The 13,453-nt window shown below is 42.8% G+C and overlaps 1 protein-coding gene and 1 long non-coding RNA gene across 2 annotated transcripts in view; both read left to right on the forward strand.

Annotated features, from left to right (window-relative positions):
* The window catches only part of ralgps1 (Ral GEF with PH domain and SH3 binding motif 1), a 178,395-nt gene that overhangs the window by 116,308 nt on the left and 48,634 nt on the right, over positions 1-13,453 (forward strand). The window lies entirely within an intron of this gene.
* On the forward strand, positions 5,357-6,579 carry LOC127620618 (uncharacterized). The gene is made up of 3 exons (XR_007967770.1): positions 5,357-5,849; positions 6,170-6,243; positions 6,394-6,579. It is a non-coding gene; the product is annotated as an uncharacterized LOC127620618 (long non-coding RNA).

Below are 13,453 nucleotides of genomic sequence, written 5' to 3' on the forward strand. Positions count from 1 at the left end.
ATATATATATATATATATATATATATATATATATATATATATTAGAATATAGCAAGTCAAAGTAACTATAAGGGGTGCCTTGTCCCAACACAGACAGACTATACATTTTACCACATTTTAGAACCTTATAAGACAGTCACATTATTATATTTAATTTTTTAATAGTTTTCAAAAAAAAAAAAAAAACTGATGTAATTACAGATGTCTAGCAGTATGCTAGATATGGAGAATATCTTTTGTTTTCAGGATATATCAGTAGTGAAAGCAAAGTGTTACCAAAACTTTGGTTATAAGCTGTCCTTTTGTTCTTCACTGATGCAGCTTGAGTTTGTCAACTTAAGCTTTGACACTTCAGATTATTTGCCAGGCCAAAGATCAGAGTGAGATCATATCCTGCCTGCAAGCACAATCCCTGGAAAAAAGATAAAGAGCCACAAACCTCTGGAGCAAAAAAACAAAACAAAAAAACAACCAAAAACATGTTCTATACAAAACCAATAATTATTGGACATTATCTTGTCATAACTGACATTTTCTTTCCTTAAAACCTGAAGCTAATTACAAACTAAAAGTTTTTAATAAATAAAGTCATTTTCAGTTAAAGGTGAAGTTTTTGATTTTCCCAATGTCAAGATGCTTTCTTCCATCCAACCTTAATATGAAGAAACAACTAAAAGCAAGCCATTCATAGTTTGATTCCCCCTTGTAAACACTGTGGCTCTGTGCCGTTGTCAAAACACCACTCTTGTTTGTTTGAGCATCCCAACCAGCCTGACATAGCAACGCTGGCTGAACCAATGGTGTGAGTTTGGGGTGGGACCAAGCATCTTTTTTGACCAACAAATGGAAGATGGGTTGAGGTTTCAGGAAACCTAATTGCATTCCAATGCAATTCAGTTAGCCAGTGGTGCAGAAATGATATACATCAACATTATTAGCCATTCCTTATTCAAATGTGACATTGAAGGGCATCAAAGACCCTTGAGTTCGGAGGCTTTGGAAACTTTATTATTGTGCTGTTACATGTTCAGATATACACCATAAATTATTCTGTAGTTAAGTTTTGCTCAGGATCTTTGTTCAGATGAGAGAAGCGTGAAGCAGTAGGGGTGAGACCTCATCTCTGAGAAAAAGGAGTGGGTGAAGTGATAGGAGCAAGACCTTCGTTTCTTTGGAGGAGGTGCTCAGTATGTGATCCCTGCACTTGAAAGAGAGTCCTTGTTTGTTTTGGATAATCATAGCCCTGCACATACAGAAAGGAACTGTTGAAACACTCTCCAACTTCATGGCTCTTTGCTGAAAACTCAACCTTGGGTCAAGATGTTCTATTCACCTTCTGTACTCTCCATTCTGTTTTGCTCAACTGTTCTGTCTCTATGTCCCCATTTTAAGATGATTCCCATCCTTATACACAACTGGATGATTGAGATTTTAATCTGGATGAGACCATGTTGGTCAAGGGTACTTAACTGCCAAGAGCAGCTCATTGTGTCTCCTTGAATGAAGTTTATTGTCTTTGAATTACTATTGTTTTTGGCTTCTTGTTTGGCTTTTCTTGATCCAAATGAGTTTAGAGGAAACAAAACCCCCTAATCTCGCATTATAGAGGCATAAATTACAGAAACAGATTTATGTCTTGAGTTTTGATCCAGAGCATTTAATGAACTATTAAATAAAAGGTTTTGGAGGAGGTTGTTCATCTAATCCTGACAATTACATCACACAAATATATAAGTCGCTGCTTACCTCACATACATTTTTCCTGCATCCCTCCACCACCCCAAATAGAATATCTCTATAATTTAATATCTTCCATTAAATATCCTTCATAGCCCTCTGTGGCAGGGCGGAGGGCGGGGCCGGGTCGTGATCCTACGCACCCGGTCCCGTATTAGGCTAATCAAACCTCTGAGGTATAAAGGTCGACTGCAGGGTGTCGTGCGGGAGAGAGAGATCGTTTATGGACATGTCCGTCATGTGTGTGTGTTTGTGTTGTCTTATAATTTTACCATTAAACTATTATTTATATCGTCAAGCCGGTTCTCGCCTCCTCCTTTCCATTAATTCCTTTACACTTGTCCGTAAACGATCTCTCTCTCCCGCACGACACCCTGCAGTCAACCTTTATACCTCAGAGGCTTGATTAGCCTAATACGGGACCGGGTGCGTAGGATCATGACCCGGCCCCCGCCCTCCGCCCTGCCACACCCTCCAATATGGACAGCAAGCCAAATCTGTTTACCTGTATCCCTCTTAATGAATGTAAAGGGCTGTCACCATTGATTGTTTTTTTAATCAAGTAATCTGATGATTAATTGATTAACCAATTTTTTTTTTTTTAACTCAGATTGCATAATGTTATCGACGTGAAGTCACATTTGGCTAAAATACATTAATAATCCTAAATTTGATTGTACACTACATTTGAATGACAATGAAAATAAAACAATTATGCAAACAATATCTAAAGCCAGCAGACACCCAAAGTAGATCTATAATATAAAAAGTTGACAGACACCCAAATTTTGATGTAATGCAAGATCTGCTTTTTCATTAACTAGTTCAACTCGATCTACCAATTAAGAACTTTTATATGGAAAAACAGGCCAAATATATTTTTGGAAACAATGTCTGCCCATCAGTCATTTTTTTTATTACTTTTTATCAATTACATGCAACAAGGAATACAATGTTTACAGCAATCACATCATTCAGAGATACATGTTTTCACTCTCTTGCATTGAGCTGCAGTACTTGCGGGCACTGTTGTGCTTGTGCAAAGGATGTCGCTTGCCACATGCTGAGTAAAATGCCCTTAAGGCAGTTCCTTCTTGAGTAAACACTGTTAATCATTTCACATGCAAAGACTAGCCACTATTCGCTCAGGTAAGCCCTTTTCATATAGCGTCTGCAGGGCAGAAGGCACTCGGCTGTGTGGCTTTAATAGCAAGCTGCAAGTTTGCATTAAGCTGCGGCTCTGTTCAGTCAATATATTTCTCTGGATTCCCACATTGAGTTTTACTTGTGATAATGGCCTATATAATATTTATCATAAGTGGGGCTTTATGAACTATTACAAACTTAATCATCACAAAATCTAATTTACTCATGAGGAAGATTGCATTTACATTTAAATGGTAATTCATTTACACAGAACAGAATCCAAACCACAATTAGCTGAAAATAAACTTTTGAGATTGTTTGGATTCAGTCAGATTTACTGAAGAGAAAGGGTTTGTGTGTCCATCACTGTGTGTTAATTTCATTAAGTCCAACGAACGTCTTTTTTATTACATTATTTTATCTCGCTTCAAAAATGCAAAAGATTTTGTATAGGATTGTGTAGATAAATAGGTTTAAAGTGCACAAAAGTGATGGTATGGTATTATAGGGTGACAGACAGCTACATAGTTTTTCTAATCTAAATTAAATGCTCTCACACAGCCGACACTTTTTGCCATTATCTGTTCAGACACTCATCTGTGGACTTCGTCACTTCCGCCTTGTTTACTTTGTTTAGTAATCAAGATTTTTTTTTTTAATCAAGTAATCAAATTCAATAAAGTAATTGTGACAGCCCTAAAGTAAACTTGTTAATGTAAAAGTGTACTTCTTAAAACTTTCTAAATATTAAAACACTAATTTGGAGACTGTGTTTCGACACTGTCTCTATAATTGTTACAGTTAAGAATAAAAATAATTTACATTGAATATACGTAGAATATAACATTCATTGCAAACACAGAAAGAAATAATATGAATGCAAGGGGCTGCTGTTTTGAATGAGAAAATCAGATAGGTGTTTTCAACCACAGAGGAAAATGGAATAGGACAAACTTCATGACCTTGTCACCTCTACCTCTAATTTTATTTCCATGTAAAACTGTTGGGGTTTTCTGCTTTTGGGTGGCTTTCCAAAAGTTCTCTTTTTGTGGTAACTGCTCCCATTTTCACTATAGCCTTGTATGTTTTATGGGAGTTATGAATACATATTTTCATTAATTCTTTCATGAGAAAAAATTACTGGAAAAATCCAAACGTATTCCTGCTTACTGGCAGAACATGAGGTGCATCACATTCACTCAGCAAGAGATTTAATATACTGTATTTAGTTATTAAACGAGTAAGCCAATCATTGAGTTCCGATACAGATATTTGTTTGACACAGTGAACATATAAAAACTTGTTAGCTCAAATTTATGATACCCTTAAAGTGTTAGTTCACCCAAAAATGGAAGTGCTTTCATCATTTACTCACCTTGATCTAAACCTGTATGAATTACATAATTCCTGTGGAACACAAAATCATTCACTTTCATTTTATGGAAAAAAAGATGCAATGAAAGGGAATGGTCACAGAAACTAAAGCAGCACCACCGCTCGCCGTCTGTTGTTGGCGACCAGCTACGACTCTGGAGGCTTCTTAAATTTCTGCCACGCCACGGACCGCGACTTGCTTAATTTTCCATTAAATTCAAGCCAAATCATTATCTAGCCATCACTGGATGATATATTGCGTAAATGTTTCTTTCATATAGCCTACACAATATGTTCCCTTTACAAAAAGCTTCACTACGATGCTGCGCTGCTAAGCGCTACGGGGGAACAACTCTAGCTGTGAACCGAGCTGAAATAGTGTGTGTAACACGTCAATGAACATTGACCGGAATTTATAGCCTCGGCTGATGTAATCATTAGATGCACCTGCGGCCAGGCTATAAATGGATACGTCACCAGGTGTCGTTAGAAACTCTTTTTTTCAGAGCGATGTGTGTTTCACAAACCCTGTCAAAACTTTCTTTCCTCTGTTAGGAGTTAGAATCAGTTAGGCAGTGTGCAGTGAATGTTGTTCTCTTTTCTCTTCTGTCTAGAAAATATTATATATGTGACCCGTCACGGAAACCAGTGACACAAGTCGGCAGCACAACTTGTGAGCAAAATGAGAAACAAGTGTTTTTTTCCAAAATTGGTGATTTCCGCTTTTTTGCAGAATCTGTTAGTTGAGATCATGAAGAAGCCTCTCCATGTTTGAGATAACAGTATTGGTATATTTAAAAGCGTACATTTTGAGGTTGAAATCAGCTTGTTTTTCGGAGATTCTAGCATGCAGTAGGGGCGTGTCATTGTCTGTGTGTATTTCCGTACTGAATAGCCGCCGGCGCTTTTGCCCCGCCCCCAACAAGCGTGGCTACTTATTATGCAGCGCTCTAGCCGGCTCTATCTGATATCAAAATTCAATGAAGATGGACGCCGCAAAGAACGTCGCAGACGAAGCTGAACCGTGGCCGTTACAACGAAAATGTTTTGAAGTACTTCTTCGACAAGCCGGATGCTTATGAACAAGCGTTCACTGATTCTGAAGACGATCTGAGCGACGATGAAAGTGGCATGATAAGACTGAATAATATCCCTAATCTACAACTGAGCGAAGATGAAGACGAGGAAGAATGTATCGGACTGGCGTCAGACGAGTTGGACCGTAAGATATCAGAGGCTATATCGATAGTAACATTTGATGGGGATATAGATAGAGAAATGGGGAAAATCCGTAACTTTGACTGTAAATGTTACACGAGGAGAAAAGAGAACTCTCTGCATGGGAGACAGTCTTGTAGCCAGAAGCTTTCTCCAGACATTATGTACAACATACGGCTGGATTCTTTAGCTGCGGAAAAAGAGTGTCAGGACATGCTAATTATTGGACATTTAGAGGCAAACAGACGCACAGTGCAAACTTCGGAGATGGTTACATCCACAAAGAAGACCCCGACAAAGAGAAAGTGTGCCCGAACGACTTATTTCATTGGAGGCAACGAGATCTGCAAGAATACTTTTCTGTTTCTTATGGGGTGAGTTTCCATAAACATCAAAGTTTGTCGTTTTTTGTTCATTCTAAGAACACGCATTACACGTTATCTCATGTTTAGTCCATGTTTAGACCTTCCAATACCTACCTATTGTTTTTAGCTAGCTCAGGACTGTCGTTTTAATTGTAACGTTAGCTGCTAATCATTAGCATCATATCACTTGCCAAAACCCCCATTACTATAATGAGCTTTAAGATGGTAATGTGAGCTTCTGCTATTAATTTGAATAATGCTTCAATTGCTTGAATTGACTGGTGTTAATGACTTAATTTAGGATTTTTTAATCCTTTGACTCGAACCAGGTCTAACCACTAACTGAGGTCTAAACCAGGACTAAAACAAGACTAAACCAGGAAGTACAGATACAAGCTCTAAAGTAAGTAAAAGTAAAAAGTATTCATCATAAAATTTACTTCAGTAAAGTAAAAGTACCTATAATTTGTACAATACATTTTGATATAGGTGACAAGATGCCTGTTAGCAAGACCATGATGTTAAACGTTTTTCTTATTTCCCCTTTTTTCAGCATTGGCAGAGACACCCTGGCTGATATAGTCAAACACTATGAGGAGAATGGGGCAAGACCACGTTTGAGGAAGAAGCACTCATTGCCACGTCCACCAGCCAGGTTCATCAGCCCTGAGGATATCAACAGAGTTGTGGACTTCATAAAACACTATGCAGAAGACAATGCCATCATGCTGCCTGGCCGACAGCCTGGGCATAAGGATTGGCATGTGAAGTTGCTGCCAACTCATGTGTCCAAGGCCTCAGTGTGGCATCTCTACGTGAAGTCTGCTAAGGAGCTTGGTATGTGTAAACATTGATTTAAAATTGAGTGCTTATAAAGTGAAATAATGCGGAGCACTATTAGCAATTACAATACAATTAACCATAAGCAATATCTGTTTTTCAGGTGAGCGTGCAGTTTGTAAAACCAGCTTCAAAGCACTGTGGAACCGACTTCTCCCACACATCAAAAGTTGCCGGCCACGCACAGATCTCTGCTGGCAGTGCCAAAGCAATAACGAGCAGCTGATACGAAGTGCAAACCTCCCAGATGATAGAAAGTCTGAAGCAGTAAAGAAGCAACAAGATCATCTTTCCCTTGTGCAGAAAGAGAGGGCTGTGTACAACGACATGACTGCTGCCTGCAGAAAGATTTGCTCTGGCTCCAACCTGTCTTTTGGACCATCCCTACCAGCAAGCAAGAAGATTAGGATGCATTACAGTTTTGATTTTGCTCAGCAGGTAATATTTCACACACATTTACTTCACTTTACTTTATTAATGTCCCTTAAAGGGCGATTTGGTGCATGAGAATAAATAGTGCAAATGCAGAATAGCATCAATATAGTAAGTTTTATCTTTATTAGACAATTATGAATAGATGCAAATTTAATTTAATCTAATCCAAGTTCCCTCTCTCCCTCTGTCTCCTACAGTTACACTTTCCCTCAAACCCTCTCCAGCCAGGACCAATGTACTTCCTGACCCCACGGAAATGTGGCCTATTTGGTGTTTCATGTGAAGGGCTGCAGAAACAGGTGAATTACCTGATTGATGAAGGCATGTCATCTACTAAGGGAAGCAATGAAGTCATCAGCTACATGCATCATTTCTTCGGCAACTTTGGAGTTGGAGAAACAGAGGTGGATCTTCATTGTGACAACTGCAGTGGGCAGAACAAGAACAACTTCATGCTCTGGTACCTTGCCTGGCGGGTTGGACACAAGCTTCACGATAAAATTGAAATCCACTTCCTTATTGCTGGCCACACCAAGTTTTCCCCTGACTGTGGCTTTGGACTCATCAAGCAAGCCTACATGAAGACAAGAGTCAACACTTTGGCAGACATCGCTGAGGTACTTTAACTTTACTTTCCTTTAATGACTTCAGTGCTGTTTTCTGTTCTGCTTCAATGAAACATTTAACTGAAGATCTTTTTTTTTCTTCCTCTCTTCTCTTTTTTGTCATCAGGTTGTGGAAAACAGCTCTCCTGTGAGTCACCTCAAATTCCCACAGCTTGTTGGAACGGCAGAGGGCAAAGTTTTAGTCCAGACCTTCGACTGGCAGCAGCATCTGACTCGCCACTTCCGTAGACTCCCACAGATCAAGAGTTATCAGCACTTCAGGTAATTGAAACTTTCACATTGTGTACATACAATATAACATAGCAACAACATACACATGACAGTTTTTTATAAGAAAATACTTTGCCATGTTTAAAATGTCTTATGTGCTTTTTCTGTCACAGCTTTGAAGCCAAGAGACCAGGTGTGGTGCTTGCAAAAAGTCACCGTGATGCACAACCTGTCGAATATCAGCTACTGCGCGACGGAGCAGATCTGCCCCCTGTCGACGGTCTTCCTGTCCTGGCCCCACCTGGACTGAAAATTGACAGGCAGACCTATCTATATGAAAAAATCAGGCCATTCTGTGCTGACGAGGCAAGAGACATCACATGCCCAGCGCCAAGGGTCACAACACAGAAGAGTCCACAGAAGAGGATGCTGAATGTAATTTCATTGGACTGTGTCACAAAGACCTTTTTCTTGTTTACAACACCTGCAATGTCACTTTATCAACCAACCACCTGAATTTAGTTTTACATTCTTGTATGAAAAGCACTCAGTGTACATAAGAGTTGCCTATACAGTTTTATCGGTAGATGCTAAGAGACATTTATTTATTACCTGTTTGCAAACTTTTTTTTTTCTTTGATGGCACATTTTCCTGAACTTTTTGCTCCCCCCTGTGCTTTACAGCTTTACAGGGGGGAGCTTTACAGGGGGTATGGCTTATCTAAATGAGATGTAAATGAGCCCTATTGTCACTCCCAGCAGCAGAGAGAGGTGAGAACTGCACAATCTTTTGAGGCCGTTTTCTCCCCTTTTAGCTTTTTTGAGTGCCTACCTTCAAATGGCCACAACTTCTCCAAATATTGTCAGATTTCCATGTGTTACAAATCGTTGGAAAGCTTGGAGACTACACTTTCAGAATCTGTGAATAACTCAAAATGCCCCAAAACCGACTTGTGTCCCTACTTTCCGTGATCGGTCACATATATATTTATAAAAAAGACAGAAAAAAAAGAGAGAATGACTGAAAGCCACAAACGGTGCGTGTTCCCCTCTTCTCGCTCTATAGCTGAAGACGACACACATCAGTTTTTGCTCTGTTTGTTTGGGGGTAAGAGCACGCTGCTCTCGCGTTGCAGCAGGGCGGGTGCGAGCACTGCGATTTGCTTTAACAGGCAGAGTGCGTCGTGCTCGCCTCGCATGCTTCCGGGAGTCAGCACTCACGAAAAAGAAAAAAAAACATCGTTCGTGGGGCTCGTTGATCCCTTTCTCTCACTCTCTCCCCAAACCCAGCTGGTCCTTCACATGATCTCGAAGCGCGTTCCGACGTTCCGATCATGAGGCTCTTCCCGCCTCCGAGCTTTCCGTCCGTGATAAAAAATCTACGAAGGAATTGCTCGATGTTGTTACTCGTGCGGTTGCCAGATTGGACTGGCCACGCGAAAAAGAGACCCCCAAACGCTCCAAATTAGGGGATAGATTTTATCTTCCAGTCTAAGAAAGGGAACGCCTCACGGGTCCCTTCCCTTTCTTTGATAACCTCCATGAAGAGCTTTTTCGCTCATGGAGAACCCCTAAAAAAAAAAAATTATAATAATTATATATATATATATATATATATATATATATATATATATATATATATATATATATATATTTTTTTTTTTTTTTTATTATTTTATTTTTATTTTTTTTCTTCCCGTGTTCACATACCCTCAACGTCATTATATTCGACTATCGTGGGTGCTGAGGCACGGGGGTATTCAGTGATGCCGCCGGTCGAAGACACGCTTGCGGGCTATCTCTCGCCGGGCTCGGCATCGTCACTTAAGAAGCCCTCTCTCCCCTCAAAGCCTTGTAGGACAACCTCCACTTTAGTGGGAAGGGCTTATCAAGCTGCAGGTCAGGCTGGTGCTGCTCTGCACACTATGCTGTTTTACAGGCGTACCGGGCTGACCTCCTGGACGACCTGAGTGTGGGTTCTGCGCTTGACGAGCAAGCCTCAGACCCGCCTCGGTCCTGACTGAAGGGAGGCTCAAAAGCAAAGCGTGGCGAGTCGTGCTCCTCCTCCCAGGGATTGGGGACAGTCTCGCCACCCTCGCCAGCCCCCGAAGCAAGACCTCAGGACTATAAATTCTAGTAAGAGAAAACCCTGACGGTCTTGCGCCTAGATTAGGGGGTAGCTCCCCTCGGGACGGGGCACGTGCTTCACTTCACCCCTCCCGGTACCCCCTCGAAGCCCCTCCATTCCCGCCACCTCTTGGTGTTTCGGGTTGCAGAGGCTTCCGTCAAAATTGGGTGTTTTCGCTGTTCCTGCATTTTATTCAGGACGCGAAACACCCGACAACCCCTCAACAGGAAGTGTTAAAATATAATACCCCTCTCAGAGATCCTGGCAGCGTGGAAACTTCTGCCGGATGTATTCTTTTCTGTGGGTCTTATAAGGGCGTCAAGATTTAATTCACTCACCGCTTTTCCGTGTTTCAACGGCGTGTTCTCACTACCGTGAACCGGATTTCTTTTTATGTAAAAACAAAAAAACTCAATCTCCTGGTTAAAGGGGCTATGGTATGTGTTCCCCTTCCAGAGAGAGAGTTAGGTTATTACACTAAATACTACCCGTTTCCCATGGAGGGTGAGGGGTGGCGTCTAGCTTAGATCTTAAAGCTTGAACTACCCGTGGGTGTTCAAGTCCAAGATGATGCCTGTCAAGATGGTCGTGTCTCAAGCCCTACAACTCATTTGGCTGGTCACCATCGATCTTATGACGCACTTCTATACTTCATTTAGAAGTTCTGCCACAACATGGAAAGTTCCTGAGGTTCACTTCCAGGGGCGAAGTCTTCCAGGGTCAGGTTCTTTCACTCAGCCTAGCCCTTTTTACCCGCACATTCACAATGCATGATGTAGCGCTGGCTCCTTGCGACTCCGGGGCATCTGCATTCTGAATTATGTTGACGACTGGCTGATCCTAGCACAGTTCCAGGAACTGGCAGTTCAGCACAGGGACATCGTCTTAGCTCCTCTGTTTCTCTGGGGTTGAGGCTCAACGCCAAGAAAAGCGTCCTCTCTCCCACTCAGAACACTGTCTATCGGGGCATCGTATGGAGTTCAATCACAATGCGGGCACAACTGTCTCCCGCTAGGATTGAGTCCATTCAAATCACCCTGAGCAAAGTCAGGCTAGGTCAAGGTTGCACTGTTATCAGTATCAACGATTTCCAGGTCTCAGGGCGACCGCGTCCACGGTGATCCCTCTGGACCTTCTGCTCATGAGACCGTTTTTGTTGTGGCCAAAAGCCAAGGGATTTCTTCCAAGGGCCAAAACCCCTAGGCTAAAAAGGGTCACGCGCCTCAGGCTTCGTTCCCTTTCTATGTGGTTCAGACCCCGGTTTTCTGCCTTGGGTCCCACTCTAGGTGCGTCTTGTTGTAGCAGACTGCTAACGACAGACGCCTCCCTGACGGGCGGGGTAGCGGCCTTAAGCGGTCGTCCAGCTTAAGGGGATAGGAGGGTCATCAGCTCGGTTGTCACAGTCACTGTCTCGGGTTGATGGCTGTATTTCTGGCCCTGAAATACCTCCTCCTGAGGCTGCCATGTCTTGGTGCGGGTGGACAATACAGCGGTAGCCTCTTACATAAATCATCATGGAGACCCACGTTCTTGTCAGCTGTATTTCTGACACGTCGGATTCTCCTTAGGGCCCAGGGTAAGCTCCTGTCACTCAGGTCAGTTATATCCCTCGATGCCCGTATATGGGAGCAGATTTACGGTCCAGACAGAAAATACCAACGGGGGAGTTAAGAACTCCACTCTAAGGTAGTAGTTGCCCAGAGTTCGCCAGCAAGGGTTTTTGCCTCTTACTGATAGCACCACGCTGGCCGAACAGGGCTTGGTTCGCGGAGCTAATCTCTTCCCTCGACGGCTCGCCTTGGGCGATTCCGCAGAGGAAGGATCTTCTATCTCAGGCACAGGGCAATATTTCATCCCTGCCCCGAATTGTGGAATCTTTCATGTTTGGCCCCTAAGGGTACCAACTGAGGGACACAGGGCTTTCTCCTGAGGTTATCGAGACCTTTTTAAATGCTGGGCTTTTTCAACTTGGAACAAGTTTGGGTGAGATCTTAGGGCAGAAGAGGACCTCTTCGCCTCTATGAATAGCGCAATGTCTCCTCTACTTCTCCCTGAAATCACCCAGCCCCCTTGGGTCTGGACGTTAAGACACATACATGACCCAGAATGCGTCTGTATGCATTTCTTTCCCGGTTTCTCTGCTCCGGGACTCTTGGCGATGTTCACCAGCAAGGGTCTTGCCTCCTATTAATGGCTGCGCTGGCCGATCAGGATATGTTTCTCGGAGCTAATTCCTCTCCTCGACGGCTCGCCTTGGGCGATTCCGAACAGGGAGGACCTTCTCATCCTTGGCCCAAATTGTGAAACCTTTCATGTCTGGCCCCTAAGGGTACCAAATGAGGTTCACAGGGTTTTCTCTTGAGATTATCGAGACCATTTCAAGTGCTAGGGCTCCCTCCACTTGGAACTGATCTGGGTAGATTTTACAGGGCAGAAGAGGACCTCTTCGCCTCTGTTGATAGCGCAATGTCTCCTCTACTTCTCCCCGAGTCGTCCAGTACCCCCCTCGGGAGGGGCTGATCGTAGTAACGCATACATAGCACAAATGAAACTGCATGCGTTTCCTTCTACTAAAGTTCTTATTACAGAACCAGCTTACTGCCAGTTTGCTTCAGTTCTGGATTTTTTGTAGAAAGAACTGTCAGCGGGCACTTGCCTCGCCACTGCCAGGTTCTATGTGGCCACTGCGATAGGGTTCTCTTCGCACTCATTCATCGAACTTTATGGGTTAGATGCTTTGCTACTCCGGGCTCTTATGCCCTTGAGTCGACATCTCAGCTCATGCCTGAACAAGTTTGTGATGCGGCAGGCTGGTCCTCTCTGCTCACATTCATCAGTTTTTATGACAAGTTTGTGTTACGATAGGGTTCTCTTCGCACACATTCATCGAACTTTATGGGTTAGATGCTTTGCTACTCCGGGCTCTTATGCCCTTGAGTTGACATCTCAGCTCATGCCTGAACAAGTTTGTGATGTGGCAGGCTGGTCCTCTCCGCACACATTCATCAAAAATGAATGGTTTAGATGTTTATGCTACTCCGGGCTCTTATGCCCTTGAGTCGACATCTCAAGCTCATGTCTGAGACCTCTCGTGTTTTTGTGAGTACACTGCACAACCGTAGGGGTCCGGACAGCCCCAAGTGCTGCGGCATGGGTATTGCGTTCCCCGTAGCGCTTAGCAGTGCAGCATCGTAGTGAAGCTTTTTGTAAAGGGAACGTCTCGGGTTACATGTGTAACCCTTGTTCCCTGAAAAAAGCAGAACGAGATGCTGCGCTGCTTTGCCGCACTGGGACGTCCCAGGACTGCTCTTCAAAAAGAAGTATCTGACGACACCTGGTGACATTTCCATTTATAGCCTGGCCGCAGGTGCATC

The sequence above is a fragment of the Xyrauchen texanus genome, chromosome 27, assembly GCF_025860055.1.
Source record: "Xyrauchen texanus isolate HMW12.3.18 chromosome 27, RBS_HiC_50CHRs, whole genome shotgun sequence".
Lineage (NCBI taxonomy): Eukaryota > Metazoa > Chordata > Actinopteri > Cypriniformes > Catostomidae > Xyrauchen > Xyrauchen texanus.